Consider the following 19,635-nt stretch of genomic DNA (forward strand, 5'->3'; position numbering starts at 1 on the left):
AGTGGTTTCGACGAAGATTGAGTCAATGGAATTCATGAGGGCGGGACAGACGCGTGCGCGGAAATCGAGAACACCGTATATCACTTCGGGATTCGAGTGGACTTTTATTTTTTGCCTCAGCAGCATCTTCCCCCTTTGCGGCGGCTTCACTTCGCCATGACGCAGAGTTGAGTTTTTATTACTCTGTTTGCGCTTTTTTTTCCCCTCCCTTCCTACTTCCGCAGGAAGTTTTTCACGGAGTCGTAGATACTCTGTGCATGTCTTTTTAAACGGTATAGGCTTCGTATTGTATTAGAATGTACCATGTTTTATTAGAGCTGCTTTCAGGAGTATCAACTAGCCACTCCTCTCACGTTAATATTGCATATCGGCTAATTGGTGTATCAAACGCGAGCAGAGTAATTGCGCTCGCGTTCACGAACCTTGTCACCTTGTTTTGCCACATTCCTGCGATGCAATTAGAAAACGTGTCGAGGGAACGCGATACCGAAACTCGCAATAGTCCGCTGATAATCAAACATAATTATCCGCGATCGCGTTTCATAATCGCGATCGGTTTAGTAACCGTATCGAATTATAACAACGATTATGCTAATCGCCTCTGTCTCTAGGCAATCGCGTATGATTGGCCTATTATATACGAGGATCAGAAAAACGCGTTATCGGCTGTAACACGCACCGATAACTAACTCGTCGGGTGTGTGTTCCCCATTCGAATTTTTCCATGGGAGCCTTTACACCTTTCATTTGCGAGACTTTGAATTCTCCGTCCGAGAGAACGCGCGTCCTCTCGAACTCGCATCCGCGGGAATGCGAGTTCTCGATTTTCTTCCTCGTCGGCCTCGTCGCTTTGTCGCACGCTACAGGTCGGGGGCATTCATAACGGCAATCACGCAACGGCGTGCGTGTGCGTCACTCAAAAGCCGACGAATCTCCTTCACGCGCGACCTACCTTCTCACCCGGGCAACTTACAAGATCGTGCCGGTATGCATCGACTTGTGCATCCACGATCAGAATTCTCCGTATTTTTTTCAGGCTCGATATTCTTAGCCTGAAAACACAATCTGGCTGGATGCTACGTCTCGCTGGATTAAGCAGTCCCCTCGTCTCGAGATACCGAGAAATCCAACGACATCATTATGAGAATGACGTCACGCGTTCCTCCTCCCGCGCTTCTTCGCTCACGACCGATGTTGCGTAAGTCGGAAGTAGAAAAATGCTCACGAAGATAATTTCAATTCTGAGAAGTGCTGCTAAGCGACAATACAGGAAGAACTGTAAGACACAGAGAGAGAGAGAGAGAGAGAGAGAGAGAGAGAGAGAGAGAGAGAGAGAGAAAGGAAAAAAGAAAAAATACGTCGATACGTTTCCGACATATAGATCGACACTGAGGGTGGGAATTAGTTCTGTTTCAAGGACGCCATAGGAGAGATTCGTAGATTGCGTGCTTGTCGTAAGTTTTCGCTCGTCGATATACACACACGAGGCCTCAAGGCATATAATGACGACGTTTTCTGTCGGCCCCTTTCAAAGCGTCACGATCGGACAGCGGCTATGTTACGCGGAAGCCACGTTCGACAAATATCCCGGTAGTCCCCTTTCTTTCCCGAATTCACGCCACCTCGCAATCACGCGCGCGTTTAACCGTTTATCTTGCCGAGATAACAACACAGAAAAAAAAAAAAGAAGAAAATTTTTCTCCAAAACAAATTGATTTACGATCGCAAATTATAATATAATTTGTTATTTAATTTAGTATTATAATAAGCAGATAAATCATTGTACTTATCCGATTTCGTTATCGCCTTAATTAGCACGAGTGCAAAAATTGTGGAGTTTTCATTCTTACCGAGCAAAAAGCAGGTCTTTATGAATATTGAAAATAGGCCGTTCAAGATCAACCTCTTGCTACCTATGTTAATATCTCGTTCCTACTGCGCGTTTAATCGCACCACGTCATTGTTAATCAAAGTCTCGGCGTTGTCGCTCGGCGTCGCGAAGCGATCGGAATTGCAGAGTTGCGGAACAAAAGCGCGCAGTTTTTTCGCGATACCGCGAGAATTTTTGCTCGGAAATTAGGTTCGACACAGCGACGTTCGCCGCTGGCGTCGCTTATCGTTTTGCATTACCCGCTGTAATCGGTCAACAAAGTTGCAGAGCGAGAGATAATGGGCAATTACCAGCGCAAGAAGGGGGAACGGTGTGCGTACCTTCCTATGCGTTCGGAGGAAACCGGTCACGATAATCGCGGGACCCGACGCAATCACGGAAATTGAACTTTACTTTTTTTCTTCCACTGATAAATCGTATCACTCGACCCAGATGCTCCGCCGTAGGAGTTCCGCCGCCGCTCGAGTCGCTACATTTCCCTTTTCACATTTGCAGAAAGGATTTCGGATTTCGGATCGCTGAATTTAATAGAAAATATCGTTTCTCGTGCGTGAAAATATCGCGTTGAATTATTAATGAAACTGGTTGTTTTTATTTTTCCCTTTCGAAGAAAACGTTGCAGTGACAAACTGGAACATACGATTATCCAGAGTTTCTGGAAAGAGAGAAAAAGGAGAACGAACTCTCTCGCCCTGCAACTCGTTGCGGTCTACATTGCGGAAAATCGACGAAGGAACGTTGACTGTGATATCGAGATATCGGAGTGTTTGCTAGATCGTTAGTGGAGTACGTTCTACTACGTCGATTAATCGCATCAAGTCCGGCCGACTGGTACGCAAAAAACTATCTCGACTACGATTGTTACATAAATCTAGCTCGCAGTTCGATTTATTGGTAATTTCCGATGCATCGCGCACGCGTGACGTCGTTCAACGTAGATTAAAATCACATCTCTCTCTCTCTCTCTCTCTCTCTCTCTCTCTCTCTCTTTCTGATCTTCGATATCGCCACATTGGATCGGATTAAATGAGCATAATTTTTCTAATTACTCTAATTAGTGCCAGACACGATATTGATTATCCGTTTCCGGTGGCGGTATCTGTTATTTATCCTATTAAAGATGTATATTTCAAAAGAGTGAACATTAATTTCTCCTATAACCCAGACAAAATATTTTCTTCAAATATTACGGTTTACAGCTTTCTTTCGTGATACTAAAAACTGCGGATGGTTTCTCATCCGGTTCTCTCGTTCGTTCGTCTAAGTCGCCGCGCGCGCATCGTCTCGAGGTTCGCCTCGAGAGCACGAGAGAGTCGTCCTGGCGTTCTACCTGAAAATTTCGCCGTCCCGATCGCGTGTCCATCCGCGCCGCGACCTTGGAGCGATTAAGTCGACGGGAAGGTCTAAATTCGCTCGTGCGACCGTGCTTCAACCTCTCCGTCGTTCAACCGCCTCGCGCGATCCGCTTCGTTCGGAATTCCGCGAACCTTCCGTTACCTCCCACACGCAGATCGCGATGCCGAGGAAAAGCCACGAAGGGTATCTCAGGTACGACCCGGTAAGGCACGATAATTGCGCACTTCGCACCGATAACGGCAACCAAGGTGGCAATGACGGAAAAGTCAGCGAGTGGGCGAGCTCGCGCGCGGCCGTTCCGAGAGAGAGAGAGAGAGAGAGAGAGAGAGAGAGAGAGAGAGAGAGAGAGAGAGAGAGAGAGACGAGTTTCCCACGTAGTCAAAGTCCGAGTCCGCGCGCTTGCCGAGCCGAGGGATCATCGGCATGAAAACGGGGATAATTGTGGCTCCGTAAATACCGCTACTTAATACCCGGCCGTGGCTCTCCCGTAACTCGTATAGCGTATATGCACCTTGTTGCGCCGCGCCGCGTATTAGCCTCCCTTCTCGCGTTCGTGCTACCGTCAATCTCCTTTAGAAAACGCTTCTCTCCTCGCGCGGCGCGGCGTGTAAGAAAACAAGGTAATTGTACGCGGCGGTTGCATACCCGGCCGCCGATATGCACTTCCGCCGCGGATCTAGCCCCGTGTAATTTCGCGCGATCTCGGCCGCCGATTTCGTTTCTCGAGCCCGCTCGCCGACGCCGCGCCGCGCGCGATCCGCTCTTTGCGCGCTCTTCGGTGGCGGCGTTCGAGCTACCCGATGACCGTTTACGGACACGTTTACGATGCACTTCAATAATATTGAATAAAACGGTCTCGCGATACCCCAACAAGGAGTCTACCGGGCAATGCTGATATTCAGGTTTATCGCGAGTAAAAATGAGCGGGAATGTCGCGGATTGGGATCGTCCTTCGACATATCCAGAAGAGACACCGAACACATAGTCGATCGATTATCGATGTTGTTATCACCGTCGCCGCTCGCCTCTCGAGCGACGAGTCTTATTTGCGTTTGATCGTGATTAAGAGCGAACTGGAAAAGCGTGCTCTTTTACGTGCGGGTCAATGCACCGCCTGCAGTCGCGTCCTTCCTTTGCCAGCGCGCCGGCCCGCCCGGTCATCTTGATGTCATTCTGCATTCTGTCCAATGCGAGGAGTAATTAAAATGTAGTCAGCGCTATCTTAGATCCCTTGGCGATGATTAAGCTCCATCTGATGAGCGCACGCTCGGTCCGGCTGTACCGCATCAACGTGTCCCCATCATAACGTCCGGCACGCTGCGAGATGGGAGGATGACTCTCCCACGAAATTACGGTGGAAATTCGACTCATTCATCGGGACGTTCGAGGTTGTGGTAGCGCATTTTTAATAACGTGTCGCTCGGCCGTCGACTCAAAACAAAGCCGCAGGACGCGAAACGCGAAACGCGCGCGGCGCGACGCGGCGCGGCACAATTAATTAATGTCGAGTGCCTTACTTTTTCGACGGCTCGACGATGCCGAGCGCCAAAGTCGTGTATTATTAGCTTAATGTCTTGTTACGAGAATGCATTCCGGGAAGGCCGATCCTGTCGTGGCAGAACCTCGGTCTCTGAATTTCTGGAATCCGGAGCTTGTCGCTTCGAGCTAATTCGTTAACGCGATGAATTTACTGAACAAAGCGGCGACATGTCCACGCCTCGTTCTCTCTCCCCCCCCTCTTTTTCCCCGCTCCTTTTCTCCGTCTCATGACATCTCTCAGCATCGTGGAAACGCGGGGAAACGTGGGAAACGATTCTCGAATGCGAGAAATGGCATAGTGGAACGAAACGTGGAGTGAGGAAACGTAATAAATGATCTGATTAGCAATCAAATCATACGCATATTGCTTCCCTTTCAAAGCGACAAGTCGCAGGTCCCACCAGGAATCGTGGCGACTGAGAAAGTCCGCGAGAAAAGTGACTTTTGCCAGCAAAGCGGGAAACTCGCGGGTGAATGCAGGGCTCTCGTAACGCGCTTACATTAAGCCGACGCATTTAGAAAATGGCGAATGGTGGATAGTGTGTGCCTTGGGCCTGGCGATTACTCAGGAATGAAGGGATACCGGTATTGCCGCACCAGGAACACGATCCGGCTGTACCAAGAACCGCTGGCGCCTTCCTCCACACCCCCACCCCTCTCTCCCGCCACCTCCACCTCCGCTGGCGTACGAGCGATCTCGTACGCTACGTATTCTTTCGGAAATTGCGTAAAGTTCGGCAATGCACCGGCGGTGCGCGCCGAAAGATGCCTGATAAAACCGGTAATTGTTATCCAGGCGCGTTCTAAAATGATACCCACATCGAGGCTCGACGGTATTTGCAAATCTGAAAATGATAGCTCCAAGAGCGCGCGGCCAGTATCTTGGACGTTATTCGCATTATTACACGCGCGAATACTTTACGCACGTATTACGCGCCGTGTAATGCGAGTTTTATTACCTCTGAACGCGGTGCCACTTTTCTCGTTGCGTGCCAACCAGGCGAGGCTCTTAACCGCACAAGCCTTGCCGTGCTGAACCCTATAAACCACCGGGTTTAAGAAATCGTCTTGTGTCTTTTCGCGCGTGCAGAGCCGCGCGGGGACATCGGTAGACGCAACGGCCTCGCAATTCGGCGTTGATCGAAATGTTTGATGTTAAAAACGGATGATGACGATGACGATGACGATCAAGCCGTCTGATCGTCCGATTCGCCCTCGTCATCCGTAAAAGCGATACGCAGGACGTCGGACAAATTGTTGCGGATTAGACGCAACGTTTGAAGGTGTGGGCGTCCATCGTTTATCGCGTGGCGCGTGATAAAGGAGCCTCGTTGCGGCTCGCGACGGCGTAACGCGGACTCGCGTTGACGATTTATTTGCTTTTTATGCCGCGCGTAGAGAGCCAATATTAATTAAGGCGCCGACGCCCCGTGCAAATTAACGACGTCATGCGAAATCGAGCGCGGCGATTCTACGCGATGCGCTGGAAAGTAATTATACCTCATTACCGGCCCGGTAACGGGTACATCACCCGTCGCCGGAGTCTGAATTCAGTTTGCGATGTGATTATGTTTATTGTCCCTTCCGGCCGACTTCTCGGAAATCTCGGAAACGACACGTAAGTTGGCCACGCGAGATCTGCCGATCGCCGCTCCCGTCCGCCCTTAACGTTTTCATTTCGTTCCGTTCCTACGAGGCTGATAAGAGCGCTAATTATCCTCCAGTTATTCCCAACAGATATTTTCTTTTTAACTTACTCAATTATATACTGTATTATGCTGTGTATTAAGTCGTGACCGAAAACTTTTGAAATTCGCATTTAGGAAGGTAGGAAGGCTCTTTATCATTGAATTATCAAGACAATGAGTTTCTCGGAAGTTTTTCTTCCACGCGAGACCAGGTTCTAATTCTTTTCGTGCGCACACCGTGCTGAAATGCAATTGTATATTTCGCGACTTTTAGAAATATCGACTACGAAGTAGTCTTCTTCGGCAGTGCGACGACTCGCTATCAACAAAATTGCCTTTTGCCGAGGCGAGCTACTCGTTCGCTACTCTCGGCGAGGTCGTGCTCTCACGACTTCGCGCGATACGCGAGCACTTAACTAACGGACTCTTCCACGAAGTGGAACGACGCTTGTCCGCAGTTTTTCGAGCTGACGCGACGGAAACTGGAAAGTTTCTTGAGATGAGCTTCAAATGTCGCAATAAGACGAAGGCGAACTAATAAATCGAGGAATTAAGGAAAGTAGATCCAATTCCCTTAAAAAAGAGATTTTTAAAAAAAAAAAAATCATTTTATACATAATTGCTACAGCAACATAAATATACTTCTGTGTTTAAAATAATTACTTGGAACGGTATAACGAGCTTCGATCGTTGTATCCAGTTTGCCTTTATTATTCCTACCGATATCGCCTAGTTGTTCTCCTATCAGACGGACTAATGCTGATAGGAAACACCAATATAACACAAACAATAGTTATCGAGTGACACGAAACTATAATGTCTTAAAACCAGGTTGTTTAAAAGTACGCGTGTAAAAATTCTAAGGTAGCACGATAATAATTTGTAGTATATTCTAGTTTATTCCATACAAAAATTTTTACCCATTTGAGATTGATATTATTCATTGCGATAATTCATATTTTTTTTTTTTTAATATTTTTTATAAAAGTACGTAAACGATGCGGATGTAATTTGCATTACGTCTTGCGTGTGTGAGTTTAAGTATTATTTAAATATTATTTAAACTTACATATTAATGATTGAAAATTACGGTAATAAAGAGGAATCATCGTTCTTCCATTGGCGCTCTTGATAGTAGTCATGCATTTCTCTGAAGAAACACAAGGTACAGGCCGACGCAATGTTCGTCGCCGCGAGAAAATGCGTCTTCCCTCATATGCCTTACATAACATTCTTCCGGTAAATGGTGCGAACGTGGCAACCGCAATTATAATGTACCGCAAACTCGTTCGATGATTATCAGCGATCGTTCTGTTCGCGTTGCTCACATTTTCTTTTCAGACAATCTATTTTAACGCCCGGTGTTGTCTGCCATTATCCCCAATTTGAGTAGTTAGTGAAAATCGCAGTCTCGATCAAGTTCACTTGAAACGCACTTAATCATCATATTGCAACGTAGATAAATTTGGAATGGGAGAGAGTATCTTTTAGCATGTCATAAATTTATTATCGAACTTTGATACACTCCTGTGCTAAAGAGAGAACTTCCTCCCGCTAGTCCTCTTCCTGCTCTTCGAACTTCCGTCGAGATGGATCTCGGAAGGCCTTGCGTAGAGTCGGAAACTGCTCTGACTGGCACACACGAAGTCGAAAGAGGCTTCGCAGGTAATTGCCAGGCCGGCGGGTCGATAATGAGCACTGGCTTCGGGGAACCGATTACGCTCGACCCGAACCAAAAGCAAAATCGGACCCCAAGAACCGGAGAAGAGCAGAAGAAAGATGAAGAAGAAGAAGAAGAAGACGAAGAAGTAGAAGAAGAAGAAGAAGAAGAAGAAGAAGATGGAGAAGACGGAGCAGAGGAAGGGCTGGAGGAAAGGATCCATTGGGAGGAGAGGATCAACTCGGCGAAAGGAAGGGAGGGGGAAGTGATGAAGGAGAGATTTTAAGTCGCTTATAATCCCCTGGACCGTAGCTCCGCGAGAGCGGCATTCATTGGGTCTCTTCGCGATCCGATAATTCAACGGGCTCGGAGTTCGATATTCCGACTAATCTCGTATGATGTGTGTGCAGAAGTTTCTCCGCGTGCGCCCTTTTCGGGCACCGATAATTGCGGTCGTATCTTCTTATTTTTGTTTCGTGCTGCAAACTGTCTGTATCCCGACAAATGCTCGCGAAGCTCGCTCGGACGTGCTTGTACGCCATTAATCGCAGCACTCCTCTACCTTCGTCGTGTGTATACGTACCGGGAAAAGTTTGCGGCACATTCATTATTTTACTTTACGAGACGTCTTTCCGCGTAATTTCGCAATCTGAAATTATTGTAGAAATTTGCGCAACGCTTCCTCCATTTCCGTTACGGAACGATTTTATTTAGCTTAAGGTATATATATATATATATATATATATATATAACTATTACATTATATGCCACTGGATCTATGTACTCTGTTTCATCAATAAGAGCATTGTGAGTTAGGCGTGTAAAATATCAAGCATTATTATCGATATTATTGACAGCGGATAACGGATTGCACATTAACGGTATTGCAAATTTATTGCAGAGAGAAATTGCGAGGTCCAACGAGGACGGTGGAGAAAAATCTGAAAAACGAGTCAACATCATGTCGATATGCATCAATACTATGAGAAATAAAAAAAAGAAACGTAACTAATTGCTAAATCGCCGGCAACAAGTTGTCGATGTCAGGCGATGTCGAACGGCCACCTGCGCGGCTGGAAGGAAGAGAGCATCGCAATGGAAAGTGGACGAAGTATTCTGCCGATGAAGAAGGGAAGGAGGAAGAGAGAGGATGGGAGGGGGAGGGGGGGGGGCGAGTCGAACGAACAAGAAGAAAATGAAGCGGAAAAATGGACGAAAGGAGAATAAGAAGTTCTTCCTGTATCGCGCGATGAAACCTGCCTAGATCTCGCTACCGGGATGAGGTAGAGGTAGGTCTGATCTAATTTCCCGGGCAGTCGTGCAGAAAATGATCCAGGCCGCGATTACGAAACGGCTTCCAGTCTTCGCCGGGGGCGACGAAGGCGCAGTTTTTGCCGCTCTCTTTTCGTTTCTATGTGCCGTGTGCTACGATCGCGGACACGATGTTGTCAGCCATACCTTTACTAAATGGAGAACGACATCCTGTGTGTGCGAGAAATTACTTCACAGTTAGGAGAAGAGAGTTTTTGAAGATCGTATCCCGCGATGATGAGAATATCGCAAGAGAAAAATGATATTGTCGCCGTTAAAGTGTCCTTTGCGCCCATTGAAATTACAGCCTCGGAGAAGAAGACCGATTGTAATTTCGGTATTCATCTTTTTAGCAAACGACTCGCTTCTTTCTGTAACTCGTATACAATATTTTGGAAGATAAGCGTAAAATACACGAAGCCTGCAGCTTCGTGGACCGGCAATGGTGGCGACGATGCGATGCTCCTTCGTGGCCTCGAGGGTCGCTGATCCCACAATTAACATAATGAGGCAGAAAACGTAGATATTAGCACGAGGCGTTAGTTAATAGTGCACTTATCCGGAGAATGTAAATAGTTGGTGATCGGCTGTAGCTTTCTCCCTCACATCTCGCGACAGTGAAAACAACATCTCTCACCTTCCTACGTTAATTTACAGTCCGCATTTTCCGTTCCTTTCTCACCGTTAAAACACCGCCGCGTCATTAATCTCGCGCGTCAAAAGTGACAAAATCGAATGCCCGTTTGCATAATGTGGTCGTTGTATTCCGCGCGCGTGTCGTCGGATCATAGTGCGAGGCTTACGAGGCCCAAAACAAATTATTAACTGACATCATTATTCATCATCAGATATTCCTAAATTTCAGCGGTGCAACATGCAGCTTGCGATCGATGATTCTTCGATCGATATGATCTTTCGATTAAAAAAGATGCCCCAGCGAGAAGATAACGGCGAATGACGACGACGAGCGATAAAAGCAAAAAAAAAAAAAAAAAAAATAAAGCGTAACAAGAGAATTCTGCGAAGAAGAAAAGATGCGGTCGATGATGACATTTTAATTAGTATCGCTATTGCCATTATCCTGCATGAATCAGAACTCAGAAGAGGTAACTAGCAGAAGTTGGAAAAATAAATACTAACTGCGAAATAAATTAATTTTTTTGTTAATGGCCACTGTAACGAGAGGCGTTATTACATTTTCAATGATATTTCCTACGTTATTGCCGTAGCTCGAATTTTCTTGTTCACTTCTCTGTATCATTTACTTCGTACTCTCTTCCTTTTTGCTCTTTAGTCTCGTTGCTTCTCGGTGTTTCTCCAGTGTCGTTATGTCGTTACATCGTGTCTCGTCCGTTCGAACGCACCGGGCGCATCTCTCCGCGGCCGATGATGGTATCTTCGTAATCTGCAACAGCTGCAACTGGGTTCTCGCGGCCACAAGACCATTTTATCCGTTGCACCCTGATTTCTAGACCTCCTCTACCCCTCCCCCTCCCTCCGCCGCGACTCTGCCTCTCCGCGCAACGCAAATGGCGGTGGCAATTTGCAGGTGCAAAGTTCACGATGGAGGGAAACCGCTAATGAGGGAGTGGTACCCGGGGTACCCGATGCGCAACGCAGGGCACGCGTGGATTTTCAGAGGGACGGGTTAATTACCGTCCGGCTCTCGGCCGATCGAAATTGTGGCTTACTCGCGCGCGCTTACCGCTTTCCGCAAGCTGTCGTGCGCTAGCAGAGTCGCTAACTTGTCTTTGACAGCGCTAATTCTCCCGTCGCGGTGGCCTTTTTGCAGTCCGGAGATCGAACTAGCCAATGTTATTTTGCCTTAGCCCGCCTCTTCGAGACCGTAACTGTCCGATGGCGCCTTTCACTAGCCATAAATTAATTAAACTAGCGCGGAGGTGTGCGGACGGGTGTCAGTGCGGCGTTCTTCATCTTTTGACCACCTTGCTCCCATGATCGAGTGGTCTAAACTCGAGTTGCGCTACGGTTTGTTTCATAATTGCCCAAGAGGGCAAATTCACATCGGATCCCCAATGTGAAATCAGAAGAATACTGTTCTCGCAATACACTTCTCTATCCCTGCGTGTAATTTTGATCCGTTTTACAAAGGCATTTGTCAATATAATTGCTCTATAGAGCGGCAATAATGGCATACATAACTTTGCGTTGTAGCTTATGTAATTTCTTTGGCACTGTGTCGTGCCACTAATTACACCCTGAACGGGTGCTAATCGCTTCCAAGTATATATGTACGTCGTTATTATAATTATCACTGTGCAGTTTATGGGAATGTATTGTCATAATAACGTCATTCGTCGTCTCTCCACGTGCACTTATCTTAAATAACTTCGTTTAACTTTAAAATACAACGGCGTTACGTATCGTGCTCGTTCTTTTAAACATATAGACATATGTATGTGAGCGAATAAGATTAAAACCCCGTCACCGAATCTGTTACGATTCAATTTTATTCTTGTCCGTCCCGACGTCCGTCTGAACTGGCGGTTCTCGGTCCTTCGTGCAATTAAAGCCACAAACGCAGGGGGACGGTCAGGATTTTTATCACACCCGCGCAAATTGTCTTAGGAACGGCTTATACGTCGGCGCATAGTTGTTCGCATAAATCGCTCTTCGGCCGACGCATGGCAGGGGGGCGTGAACGGGGCGTAGCAACATAGTAACGTTTATTACATTGGCTGGCAACTAGCGAGAACTGTGCGACCCTCGACGATTTCTCTCCGAAGGACCAGACGCGTTAAAACTTCGCGGGACCCCCATACACGGCCACTCATCGCGGCATTTATCGATGCCATTCCATCTCTCATAAGATACTGACGCCTGACCCTGGTCGCGAGACGGGAAGAAAGACATCTGGATGATGGAAGACGCTGTCGGTATATCGCTATTGTGTGTACTATTCTTAAACGAGCCTAGGACGGGATACGGGAAATGACGATAAAATGTTCGCAATGATACGGTCTAAAATAAAACACACGCCAGGGCTTCGTAGTCTCCCTCGTCGTAGATAATGGCGGTCGGTTCGATTTGACGTAAAAACGAGCGAGCGAGGTAGGTAAACGAGGTAGTCGATACGCTCACGACGAATGTTCCATTCCCATTGTTTCGCCGTGTGTGCAGGTCACTTCCACGGCTAAAGATCGATCGAGTGGCACGGGATGGCGAGTGCACGTCGTTTTTCGCATAAGCTCCTCGTCGCGTTTAACTAGAGGTGACTCCGCGATGGGGGAAAACCGGATGCGGTAAAGAGACACCACCACGTACGTCGGATGCCAACTCGCCGGCATTAATTTCTCACGACACGCCGTGCAATTCCCTTTTACGTATGTAGGGCCACCGATTATACGCACGCTCATGGTAGAAGTACGTGCATTCGACACATCGTACGTTCGAAAATCATTTAACGCGATTACTCACGTGCATGCGATCTGAATTGAGAAGGAAGGAATAGGAGGGAGTATTAATTCCCGATTTGACTACGTTTTCCATATGCCTCATGAATGACGAATTCTCATGGAGGAGAAACCGAGGTTGAAAACAATATTAGGAAGTCGTAACGGGATCGAAATTATTGGTGAGATTCTCACAAAGCAAGGAAACAATGAAGGTGGCGGCAAAGATTTATTTCAAGTCTCACAAAGCTCAGCTATCAGGAATAGAAACGCTTGTGGAATTCTCGCTCAGGTGGTGGAGAGATAAAGAAGAATTTCAAAATAATCTTCACGCTACTAAATCCGAGATCCCATTTAAAACAATCGTTAGATTCTTGTAATATCAAGATGATCGGTGTCGGAGCGAGATTAACCGCGATCACGGAAACTTGAGGAAATTACAGGGATTTTAAAGGCAACCGAGAGATTCTCGTAAAATCATGAGAGTAAAGGTGATCATGGAGAGTTCTCGTTAACTTAAGATGGCGCTATAAATGATGGCGAAATTCTCGTAAAAGCGAAATGTTATTAAAGCGATCGTCAAACTTATACACTATTCGTACAATAAAATTTATATCCGCGCAAATCGAAGCAATACTCGCGTCTCCAGAAATGTGATTACAAATGCAATTGGAAAAAAACGTAAAAAACGCAAAGTTTTAAAAATCTCCCGCATAGATAAAAAAAAAGTTGGATACCATACGATCGTCGGATTATGTGAAAATACTACGATCGAACGTTAAAACGCGATGATATTCGGGAACGGAATCTCTGTACGATCAGAACGAGACTGAGACTCACGTTTATACTGCTGAGGGGTGTCGGGCTGACACCCCTGCGGCCACTGCCGCCGCCGCTGCTGACCTCCGCGTCCAGTTTGCCGATTTGCCTAATCGCTGGCGATGCGGACGAGTCCCCGGACCCGAGTCGGTCCCACGATCCTGAAAAACGCGCGAAATCACGCGAAGGACGAGATACACGCACGAGTATCGGCCGCGAGGCGCGTGGACACCGAACCGGGTCTCCTTGGTGTCGGAGGGGCGCGACTTCGATCACGACTCCATCTCTCGAGTGTTTTCAATGATTTCGCGTATTCTCAAGACGGATCTTTTCTCTCGTGATCGCGAGATACTGTGTGTGTGTGTCTCTCTCTCTCTTTCTCTCTCTCTCTCTCTCCCTCTCTCCTTCCCTCTTTTTTTTCTCCAGAAAAACGCGTAATCGTATTCCTCGATCGGTAATGAACGAGCCAGCTACGACACGTCAACGTTGCATGCGAGTCGCGCGGAGTAGCCTCCTCTCGGGCAGCCGGCTACATTCATCGCGACGAGCGCACTGGCTGGCTGAATGGCACTCGTACGTAAGACGTTCGCACAGTACTCGCGACGCTCGTCGGGGCACAGAGCGTCGACGCGCGGCGGCCCGCGCGGCCGGCCGAAGCCGCGAGCTTCATATTCACTGATGCGCTCCAACAGCGTGAGCGGCGGAACGCAGTACGTGGCCAACACACGGTTGATCAGGCGCGTGCTGAAGCGCGAACGTTAATCTTCATAGACACTACACCGCCAACATGCGTACCCCCTTTTCGTTCGATCAATTCGTTCGCGCAAAGATGAAGCATCCGTGTATCCCCACTTGGGTTCCTCTCCGCGTGGATACTACCTGATTCCCTGGTAAAAGAAGAGCATTCGCGACGGCGACGACGACGACGATGACGACGACGATGACGACGACGATGACGACGACAATGACGATGATGATGAAGATAATGATGATGATGATGATGATGATGATGATGATGATAATGATAATGATGATAATGATGGTGATGCGCGCGCGCGCGATTAAGGTGGCAGCAGCGGTGACGGTGACGTCGACGGCGACGGCGACGGCGACGGCGACAGCGACGGTGACGACGTAGGCGATAACCGCGACGAAGGCGAGTCGGCGTGCTGCTCGTTCGCCTTAAGGGCCGTTCGTCGCAGACGCATGCTCGCGGCACGTCGCAGCCTCTCGCACTGACCGCACGTAACACGTAAGAGAGAGGTGCGTACTTGTGTGTCTACCCCCTCCTTCTGTCTTTCTCTCTCTTTCTCGCTCTCCTCGCTCCGCGTCTTCCCTCCCGTCGCGCGCGCGGCGCACTCGCCCTCCGAGCGCTATCTCTCCCTATCGTGCGCTCGCTCTCTTCGTCACTTTCTCGTCAATTACCGCGCGCGCGGAAGACGACCGAGGGAAGAAGAAAAAGAAGCGGGATTTTCACGCACATACGCGCGCGCGCGCGCGCGAACCCTCTTTGAATCTGCTTTGCGCGCGCCGGCCTCTCGCGGATATCCTCGTGCGGTAACTCCGTAGGAAACGTCGAACGCGAGTCCGGAACTGCCGTAGCGCTACCCCACCTCCCTTCCCGGTATCACCATTCTCTTCTTTCACCTCGTTCTCGTCCTCGTCCTCGTCCTCGTCCTCGTCGTTGTCGTTGTCGTCCTCCGCCGTGAGTGAACGAGTTGCCACCGCGCAGCCACAGAGCTGCCTCCTCTTCGGAACGCGGCGCCGCACCGCGCATCCCACCCCGTTTTTCCCTATAATTTGCTTGCCAGCCGGTCTTTTTTTTTCCTTTACTCCATTTTCGTATCTCCTCTCTACCCCGCCGCTCGTCGCGACTCAGCCGTTGCTACCCTTCACGTCTCTTTTCCACCCGTTCGCCTCCTCCACCATCACCTCTTCCATCGTTCATCCTCTGCGACGTCGCTCTTTTTCTCTGTCTTTGCCTCCGCTACTGCCACCGCCACCGCGACCGTCACTGCCTCTATCTCTGCCTCTGCCTCTGTCCGCCTGCATGTACCTCTTCCTCTCGATGCCAGCCATGAATTCTAGATCGGGCCGAGGGGTCGGGAGGGTTGCACGGCGCGCCGCCCCCTTAATAGCGCTACATCGACCTCTTCCATTCACCGTGCCTCCATCTAGTGGGAAAAATCGGAAAAGAATCATTGTAACAGTACTGTACGCGATTACATTGTCACCTTGAGCAAACAATATTCGTGAAAAAAATCACACATTTTTTATAAATTTTTATAAGAAGAAGATTATAATTATATTTTCTTTGATTAAAGTTTTATTAGATAATTTTAAGTTTTATAAGATAATTATAATAGAAAATACTTTACATAGCAATAATATTGTAAACAATAGACAATTTTGTAATTCATAAATAATATATTCTTATTTGTTTGTAATTTTTATTCAATTTTTACTAAAACATCGTAAAGCAAAAGCTGTTCGAAATTTTAATAGCAATGTTTTATTATATAGGACATTTCTATATTTATGATTTAACAATAGGTTGAATTATTTATCAGAAAGCGAACAGAAGAAAGATGTTCCAAAGATACTTATCATATCGATAAAATTTATTTGATCTTTCTCTTGAGCGAAACAAAGAGTGAACAACACATCAAGTGTTAGGAATATGTTAAGAGACAACTTGATATATGATATGTGAATAATTCTTATAAAAGAAATTTTTATAATGCTGTTCAATTCTTTTTGTTTAGCAATAAAAGTCTGTCATATAATTACAGATAGCATCTTAAATGTACCAACAGAGGAATACCAAATTGTTTGCACGAATTACTATATGTATCATAAGAAACAAATCATTTTATTCAACATAATTTTTAAAACTAATTTTACTTTCTATTTATCACATAAACTCATAAAGTTATTTGATGTATTATATTTATTATTACAAAATTATCTTTTTAAAAAAAGTAGAAAAGAGTACATACGTGCCCTATAAGCGGAGATATTGCTACGCAAAGTCCAATTCGTAAATTTTTAACTTTAAGAAACGTCGTCATTATTATTTGTATAAAAGATTTGATCAATAACTGGCGCCAAGTTATATCATACTATAAAAATTGCGTATTATAAGAAACATTTACTAAACCCAAGTGATATATAATAATATGTATTATTTGTATAAAATAAAATATCTGTATAAATAACTGTAAAAATAATTTAATATCTTTTCTTTCTTCTGTAATTGATATTCCGAAATATTTTTATATTAGAAATCTTTTTGAAAGAAAGCAATGCATTCTAAATTTTTGTAAAAACTGCATTTTAATATTAATCAAAATAACATAACAAACATAATAACATAATAACATATAATAATATAACAACAATAATAATAATTATATATAATAATTACATATAATAATTACATATAATAATATAACAACAATAATAATAATTACAAAATAATTTTAATATTAATCAAAATAACATTTTTTCAGATGCAAATATACTGTCCATACATTTAAGGTCTTTTTTATCTTCTTCCATAATGTTGTATGTACATTTGTTTCGTTATTTTTTAATATGAAACATGCAGTATATACTTGTTGCTAAGATATGAAAGACAAAATGATTAGTAAACAGTAACCGTGAAAATCGGTATAAAGATACATACAATTAATTTTTAATTTAATTTTATAAGAATTAACGCGCTTATGGTAACGCAATATTTTACAATATACAATAAATTAATATCTTATAATGAGAGACATTGTTAAGAAACAAAGACGTTTATTAATGCAAATGCGCGTGCAATGTTTTCGTAAATGGCGTAAATTTCAATTAAATACAAATTAAATTTAGAGAAAGTCGACGATACGAATATACATAAGTCTTCAAAAAAATTGATTTAAATACACACGATATAAACTGTAAAATTCAACTGTAAATTCATGAAGAATTATGTGATGATATCTTATCTATCAATGAAGACGAAGAATCTTATTCAAACTCTCTGAAAACATCTTTTGGAATATAAATAATTCTACTGAAATGTATATTGATGAAAATAATAGTAATGTAAAATATAATGAATTAAAACAATTAGCAATAAGCATTTACAGGAACAAATTATTGATATATCTTTATTACGACAATGGACTCTTAAAATATAAAATAAAATAAAATTATCTCGATGATTTGCTTAAAATATTATGAAAAAAGAGTTTGCCTGATTTTCCAAAGACATCAAAAATATATTTTTGAAAATAATGTTTGCAGAATATTATATTAAAAACATTTCTGAAGGAAATCAAGAAGATCAATTTGTCTATTTTGGAATAATTAGATATCTTCAAATCACAGTTATTATTAATATACAAAATAGAGCTATTAATATCGTCGGTGTTCCGCTTTTTAATTCTAATAGCAAACAATTATGGCCAATCTTATGCAAAATATATTTTCAACCTGATGTATATGAACCGTTGCTCGTAGCAATATATTGTGCCAATCACAAACCATCTGATATACATAAATATTTTGAATCTTTTATCGAAGAAATGATTAATCATGAAGGTATTTTAATCATGAAGATATTTTAATAAAATAAAAGGCATTTTCACGTTCGTATAAAAGCATTTATATGTGATAGATCAGCGCGTTCTGTAATTAAATGTATTAAGAACCATGAAGGATATCATGCTTACGAACACTGTAATGTTCCTGAAATAAGAATAAATAAACGTGTTATTTAGCCTTTAAATAATGACTGTCAGCGAGCTGATCAAGTATTTCGTAATAAAGAAGATCCTACAGGATCATACAGGAACATCAGGTTCATCTTATTATTTGAAATAAATATGGTGACGATGTTTGTACGTGATTTCATATATTTATGTTGTCTCGGTATACTGAAGAAGATGTTTATGGATTTTTGATTTAATAATAAATCAGCACAAAAGCTCAATAATGTTGCCAAATTTGCGCAAAATTTACTCAAACTACAAAATTAGGTAACCAGTTAGGGACCAGAAGAATTTCAAAGAAGTACTGCGATTATTGAAATAGCAAAATGGAAAGCTACCGAATTTCGTTTCTTTCTATTATATTGCGGACCAATTGTTATAAAAAAATGTTTGGCAGAAGACTTATATAAACATTTTTTACTATTGCATATAGCTTGCCGCATACCGTGTTCTCCAGAAATAGCTATAAAATATAATGAACATGCAAAACTGTTTCTTTATTATTTTGTTGCAGCATATCAGTTGTATGGCAAAGAAAGTCAGATATTACATATAATTTTGTTCATTTAACCGATATGCAATGTTAATATGCAATATTCTCTTAATGAAATTACTGCTTTTCCATTTGATAATACTCTTGAAAAAATAAAACCTTTAATAAGAAGTGATAATCGCTCATTGACACAACTGCGTCGCCGTATACATGAAAGATTTTTTATTTTTAAACAAAAAGTTATTATACCTTCATCTATTGAAATTTTGAGAAAAAAAGAAAAACAAGATAAATCAAGTGTTGATATAAAAAAGCTACGATACAAAAATGCTATTATTACCACAAAATCTCCAAATAATACTGTATTACTTTTGAATAGAAAAATTTTGCAAGTAAATAATATATATTGTTATTCAGATGAAAGCGAAATTTATTTAAATGGAATTATTTTAAAAATTATAAAATCAATTTATTAATATCCATGTAATTCATCAACATTAAAAATGTGGAAAATAAAAAATAGGATCGGATATAATATCGTAACACAATCTCTGACAAATGTGTTGCAGAAAATGGTCACATTTGTTATTAATGATAATGATGAAGAAAAAAACGCCTCTTCTTCACAATATGACGAAGAAACACACGATTTATTCACAAAATTTATTCTGGACAATTCTAAACAAAATCTTATTGAATTGAAAA

At 43.8% G+C, this 19,635-nt stretch overlaps 1 pseudogene; it reads left to right on the forward strand.

The window, feature by feature from the left end:
• The first annotated feature begins 17,268 nt into the window (after positions 1-17,268).
• Positions 17,269-18,850, forward strand: LOC148936753 (uncharacterized; annotated as a pseudogene).
• The last annotated feature ends 785 nt before the right edge of the window (positions 18,851-19,635 follow it).

The sequence above is a fragment of the Pogonomyrmex barbatus genome, unplaced genomic scaffold (assembly GCF_055798465.1).
Source record: "Pogonomyrmex barbatus isolate J1 unplaced genomic scaffold, ASM5579846v1 scaffold2, whole genome shotgun sequence".
NCBI lineage: Eukaryota > Metazoa > Arthropoda > Insecta > Hymenoptera > Formicidae > Pogonomyrmex > Pogonomyrmex barbatus.